At 32.8% G+C, this 7172-nt stretch overlaps 1 long non-coding RNA gene across 1 annotated transcript; it reads right to left on the bottom strand.

Moving 5' to 3' along the window:
- Nucleotides 1–3510: 3510 nt before the first annotated feature.
- On the bottom strand, nt 3511–6283 carry LOC127841509 (uncharacterized). The gene is made up of 4 exons (XR_008031043.1): nt 6097–6283; nt 4888–4975; nt 4334–4467; nt 3511–3770 (listed from the first exon to the last, which is right to left on the bottom strand). It is a non-coding gene; the product is annotated as an uncharacterized LOC127841509 (long non-coding RNA).
- Between the last annotated feature and the right edge of the window lie 889 nt (nt 6284–7172).

The raw sequence follows: 7172 nt of genomic DNA on the forward strand, positions 1-7172 counted from the left end.
GGATTCGGTGGATTATCGTTTTTAATTCACGAGTGATCATAGACAATGATATTTTCACAAGTGGCGCAGCCACGAGTGAAAATATATATTTTCTATGATCACGAGTGAATTAAAATCAATATTCCACCGAATCCAACAAATTTTCTTTTTATTTTATGCTTTTTTCGCAGTTTATATACATTGTTAAAGAGTTTAACTTAAGAATGCCGTTGGGATTATGTTGTCATTTTGTCAAATAAATGACGTCATTTCACAGTAAACAATGAAAATTATCGATAATTCTCACTGATAATTTTCATTGTTTGAAACAGTGAAATTATCCGTTTTAATCCACCGATATTTCTCTATAAACCACCGGAAAGCATTAAATAAATATCATTGTCCACAATAATTTATTATAGTGTTGATTCACAAGATGTAAATTATCAACATTGATTTATATTGCTTTCTCTGCAAAACTGTGTTACATGTAAAGATCACAAATGCAGTTTTCATTTCTTTGTTTTTCCAGAAAACAAAATGTTATTACTGGCTGAAGGACCAAACTTGAATGGACAGAGAACACGGTTGTCAAAACTCAAACAGAAGTTGTGTCACTCAGCTTCATTAAAACATAAAACTGAAGGCAGAAGCAACACATAGTATTTTTTTTTCTCTATAGATTATAGTAAAGCTGACTGCTAATTATTTCCTACAATGAAAATGTAACAATTTATGTTTTCAATTTAAAGCTGGGCTGTTTTCCGAGAAAACCCAATGTATTGTCATAGCCAGCGTGTAGTGTCGTCCGCGTCATGCTCAAACCTTAACATTTTGTCAATGTATTGAACTTTGGCCATAAAATCAAAGTGCTTCCACCTATAACTTTGAAACTTCATATGCAGCTCCACCTTGACGAGTTCTACACGCCTCACCCATATTTGGGTCACTAGGTCAAAGGTGAAGGTCACTGTGACCTTAAAATAATTCTGACAAGCTTTTATTTGTTAAAAATGAACCCGTAGCCGAGCGTTCACACCTGTTATGCGGTGCTCTTGTTTTTTCATTGTACTCTGTTTAATGGGGATAACGTATTGCTGCATTTTTTCATTTTACTTTATTAACGGTAACCTATTTACCAGGGTATGAACTTGTGTGTCAAGGTATTTTTTATTTAATTCTTTCGACATCAATGTACTTAAAAAAGAAATTGGAATGTAGAGCATTAGTGTCACACACAAATGTTGAGTTTAAGTTCAGAAAGCTAGGTTAATTTTGCAATACAAAAACCAACTTTCAGAAACAAAACCAGGTCATGTAGGCTTGCTAACTTATTATGACCATAGTGTCATATGTTGTGTATTTAATATTTAGTTCTGTTAAATGTATAAACTAGTAAATTTATCTGCTTGCAGCAACATGTGAAGAATGAAGCAACAGCGTAATAAAACTCGGGAGGAGATGTTGATGGCGTCAATGGAAAGATATGCCATTCAGAGGGACATAAGCAATAATCATGAGGAACTGGTTTCTCTTTAAAAAAAAATGAAATTCTAAATTGCTCAATTGTTTCTGGAACTTTTAATTGATTTTACATGTGATGGTGTTCAGTGAGTCTATGAAACTTATTATTACACATACTATCATGTAAGATATAAATTGTCATATGAATTATAATACCATGCCCAGTTAATATATTGTACTTCCTGATTAATAATAAATATTTGTGAATGTTCTTTGTGTTATATTCATTGAAAACTAGTGTCATAGCAACTGTTATCAAATACCATAAACATTAGTATCATAAACATTTCAATAAAAATACAAAAAAATGCACAGGTAAACAACATTTTTTAACGGAATATGACTAAATAATTGAACAGAGAATCATAAAGGGGTAAAGTTAAGTAAATACATTCGGAAACAATCTAATATACTGGAAAACTTCTTTTTTTTATGACAATAATATCTATATTTATAGACAGCACACTTATTATAATAAAGTACCGATACATTTACAAGCCCACTTTTTATGCCACCCTTCAAAGAAGAGGGGGTATATTGTTTTGCTTGGTCGGTCTGTCCACCAGATGGTTTCCGGACGATAGATAACTCAAGAAAGCTTAGGCCTAGGATCATGAAACTTCATAGGTAGATTAATCATGACTGGCAGATGACCCCTATTGATTGTCAGGTCACTAGGTTCAAAGGTCAAGGTCACAGTGAGTCGAAACAGTAAAATGATTTCCAGATGATGAATTAAGAATGCTTACGCCTAGGATCATGAAACTTCATAGGTACATTGATCATGACTTGCAGATGACCCCTATTGATTTTCAGGTCACTAGGTCAAATGTCAAGGTCACGGTGACTCAAAATAGTAATATGGTTTCCGGATGGTAACTCAAGAATGCTAACAGCTAGGATTATGAAACTTCATAGGTACATTGATCATGTCTGGCAGATGACTCCTATTGATTTTCAGGTCACTAGGTCAAAGGTCAAGTTCACAGTGACAAAAAACGTATTCACACAATGACTGCCACTACAACTGACAGCCCAAATGGGGGGCATGCATGTTTTACTAACAGCCCTTGTTTTAATGTGGCTTTGAGAATGTTCATTACAGAGAACACCTTTTAGATCGAAAGTCAGTGGGTAAAATATCACTTGAATAATTGTTAATGGGGAAAAGTACCTTGGGTTTATGATCTTTTCTGGAGCTCAGATAACTGTTCAATATTCAAGGGACCTTTTCCAGTTTTGGTAAATTGACTAAATTAAAAAAAAAGTTTAAGATTCGCAAACTTTTGTTGTAGTTATGATATTTGTGAGGAAACAGTAATACTGAACATTTACCATGCTCTAAAATATCCATTATATGCATCTTTTGACGATTTAAAAACTTGAAAATTTTAAAGCGTTGCAACTATCTGCTGCAACACTCGACGATTGAATAATTTGTAGAGTTCTGTTGTTGTCGTTATATTTTGTGACACGATGAGGATTGCTTATATAAAGTGTAAAACACATCACTCATTGTATCAACATGGACGGACAAGTGGTCTTAGTGTGAGGCTTTTACTTCAGGGGTCAGTGGTTTGAGCCCTGTAGGAGTTACTTTTTATCTTTCTTTAATTGTATTCTTTTTTTACTGGAGCATTTTAGATCCAGTGTTTACATGTATCAATATAAAAGCGTTTAATGAAAAACTTAAATATCTGCCAAAATTTAGGAAAAGTTCCCTTTAAAATAAATATTTAATCAAGCACTTGGTAATACCTAACACATAACTTTTTTTATTGGTCCTCAGAACATTGGCATTTTTTTCTTTCACAAACATATAACCTTGAAGTAAATATTAGACAAATTATGCATACACAATTATAAAACAGGCAAACATCAGCTGTTGTAACTATTGTGTCTAGATGACCAGGTATACCAATCCTTCCAAATCAGCTATGACACAACTTTACGCCATTTGGCTGAGTAGTGTAGCTCTGCCTATTCAGAGAAGACTCAAGCCATCTATCACTTTATAACATTTATAACTATAATTTTTTTAACATATTTTATGAAACAGTTTGATCAGCTGCTGCCTCTGATCACATGCTGCTCGATGTACTGGTGTGTTGTTCATAACTTCCGGTTCCATCACGTTTCCAACCAATTCCTCTATCAGTGGAACGTTTGAATCCAGACACAGGTTATGCAGGGGCATGTACACAGTTGATATTTCACAACACTTATTGGACTTGAAAGGCCAACATCCACCAGTAGCATGCAGATATCTAAACAAATATCAAAAGTATTTCTTTAACATAGACATCTGTCTAAGTGACTAAATTGTCCTGATACCATTGACATTAATTTAATTTCAATATAAATTATATATAATATATAGCCTACAAAACACTTTATTTGTGCCTGTATTCACTATTAATGCACAATATCATTTAAATGCAATAGTAAACAAATTTTATACATAGAGTCTGAGGATAAGCAAAATGAATTTTTAAGATTTAAAATAAAATGAATAAATCATCAGTTTATTTAAACGGACATTTTTTTATGAAACATCATATTCACACATCCAAACAACCCTCAGTTATTATAAAAGTTATTTACATATAAATTCTAAAATTTGATAATTAAAGTTGTATGTTATCAAGCTTTAGAAGTTAGGTTTGATTTAAGACACTGTGAGGCACAAGAAAGAGATTGGCACTAATACTTCATTTAAATACTGTGTGGTAAGTTGATCTCGCACTAATAAGACTTATATTTCCCAACCTATATAATATGTTACCAATCTCGTGATTTCAACACTCCAAATGCCCTTTCTACTACCCACCCTCTACATAGATGGTCATTGTAGGCCTGTTCCGCAGCATGGGAGGGATGAGGTTAAGGGGTCATCAGGTTAGTCCTTAACGGATACCCACTATCTCCCAGCAAATGACCCTCATCATTGGTGCTCAGATATTGCTGTAAATTGAAATATTTTATTGGGCAGTTGCTTTGTCTTTGATCAAACAGCAGTCCACAGTTAATATTGTTAGATTAAGGTAGGAAAGCATCTCAATAAGTTTCACAAAACTAGCTTAAGTATTATCAAATCACTATATTTTAGTTACCTAGATGAAATAATGTAACTTAAGACAATATTTAAAGATATTACACTGATAGCTGCATTGGCTAACACATAAAAGAACAAAAGCTTGATCACACAGTGCTAATGGTGCTTATTGTGGTAGTTAATGATTTTTGCGCATGTACGTAACTAATTATTTTTAGATGTCAAAGATGATAAGCATTACGCTTATTTCAACCTTTTATGGTATTTATCTGCTTTTATACCAAATTTAATGATAAGGTAATGAATCATAATACTGTTTTTACATTTACCTCATGCTGGCGTCAGCAACAGCCTGCACATTAATGGCATGGAATCCTCAGTAAACATCTCCCTTGGCAATATGCAATATGCCAAAATCTATAAAAATAAAAGTTATTCATTAACATGAAAGTGCTCATCATTTCATGTTCACATTACCAACACAAAAGGGAGGAATGCAGAAAAGGAGTAAATAAATAAAAAAGCCCCATCAATATGCACGAAATAAATTTTTTGGATGGGGGGGTGCATATTTATAGCACTGCAGAATTGAATTTGACAAATAAATAAATTGTAATCAAATGAAAACAATATAGAAATAATTAAGGTAATTGTTCTGCAATTATTAAAGACATAAGGTACATTACAATCTACTTTACTCACGCTCGATTGATTATTCACAGCTTGGGTACTACTTACATGTACCCCTGGTATCATTAAGCATACTTGCATGTACCTCGGGTAAGGTTTATATACTTAAACGCACCCGGTCCTTATTAGACTGTACCCGAGTTGTATTCCTGCCCAAAATTCGATGTGGTACAGTGCACTACAGATAAATGTAAAGCCATATTGTTTATCTAAATTAAACTTACCTTTTGAAAAAACTGCATCAACATGCTTTTTGAGTATAAATTTCGATGATATAAAGACTATTTGAGAAAAAAAAATGACATTAATGTGAACATAATTAAAAAAAAATAAGCCTACAACAACCCATTTACTATGATTTAGCATTAACTTTCCGGCTATGTTAAAGTATATTAACTGTAACAGGGTTAGCTCTACATGTAAGTATACTTAAAGAGTACCCGGGGTACAGGTAAGTAGTATCCGAGCTGACAACATTGTAATCAAATGAGAACAATATAGAAACAATTAAGGTGATTTTTCTACAATTATTAAATACATAAGGTACCATTACTCAGCATCTACCTAACTCACCAATACAATAAACTTGTTTAAAAATAGCAAACACAAACAATATCATGATGTCATATTCATTTTCATGATCACGATGTTATAATCAACAATTTCGAGGTAAAGTATTGTTCAATCATAACATTTAGAAGTAGAACAACTACAAGTTCAACATAAGCGGGTGGGGTAAATCAGTCTGCACTTAAAGTCATCGATAAGTTCACGTCGACACAAAATAGAATGAGTTTAACATAAAGTCATTTGTAAAGAAACACAACAATAAATGCTTAAACTAATACCGGTAATCATCGAATGCTTTTATTAAGAAAAGATACAACAATTACTTATTCTTCAACCATTTTGCAAAATCCGAGTTGTCAAATGCTAAGTAAACAAAGGGCAACTACTCCAAAGTTTTTGGGTTAAATGCTACTTATTTGCTATTTGAAAATAAATACAATTTTATAATTATACTTGTTTAAATCAATGATTTCTTCGCCTTATTTACATACCTAAGCGACGGAATGAAAGGGATGAGTTCGCCGGCAAGTTTGTGCTATGTATTACCCGATCAAAACCAACAATCGTTCTATTCCGCCCTTACTTAGACGATATATCGAAGCAATGTTCTCATCTCTTAGGTTTTCGAGAACAATTCTCTCCCTAAAAAGCCTTGGCATTGGTAATTTTTCGTCTCCTGTCATCGTGGATCACAAAAACGACCGCCATTACGTTAATTTACGGGTGCCCTTACCCAGTCGTATATTTATTTATGGAATTTATGTAATTTTAATTTACGATTTGCTTGATGAAACGCGATTTCATTGAAACATCGTAATTTATGTAAATCGTAATTTACAACTAGTCGTAAATCGTTGATGAAACGGCTCCCTGTATCGTATACTACACATAAGCTGTTCCATACTCATACACATAATAAAATGTACTACATTTATTGTTACGTTTATTAACAATTAAAAATTATTCAAAATAAATTCAAATTAATGTAAATTGACTAGAACCATGTATACACACCGGATGTACTATTTAAGAATGTAAAACAATAATGAAACATAAAAGATCATTACTATTTGAAATGAGAATCACGACGGTTTTGGGGGATATCAATTACGATAAAATGAAAGCACACTCGAACTCCATGGTTTATGTTTATATAGTAAAAGCTAAACTATACTATTAGTGCCTTAAAATATGCTTCATCAACACAAATCCATACAATATAAACACATAGCATGAATGATAAATGATGCACTGAATAGTTTTACCTTTATAATCCGGGGAGTAGCGGATCCGTTATTTTCTAAAACAGTATATCACAAAAATGACAATACGTCATTCTCCGACACATCTCATG

The sequence above is a fragment of the Dreissena polymorpha genome, chromosome 8, assembly GCF_020536995.1.
Source record: "Dreissena polymorpha isolate Duluth1 chromosome 8, UMN_Dpol_1.0, whole genome shotgun sequence".
Classification (NCBI taxonomy): Eukaryota; Metazoa; Mollusca; class Bivalvia; order Myida; family Dreissenidae; genus Dreissena; species Dreissena polymorpha.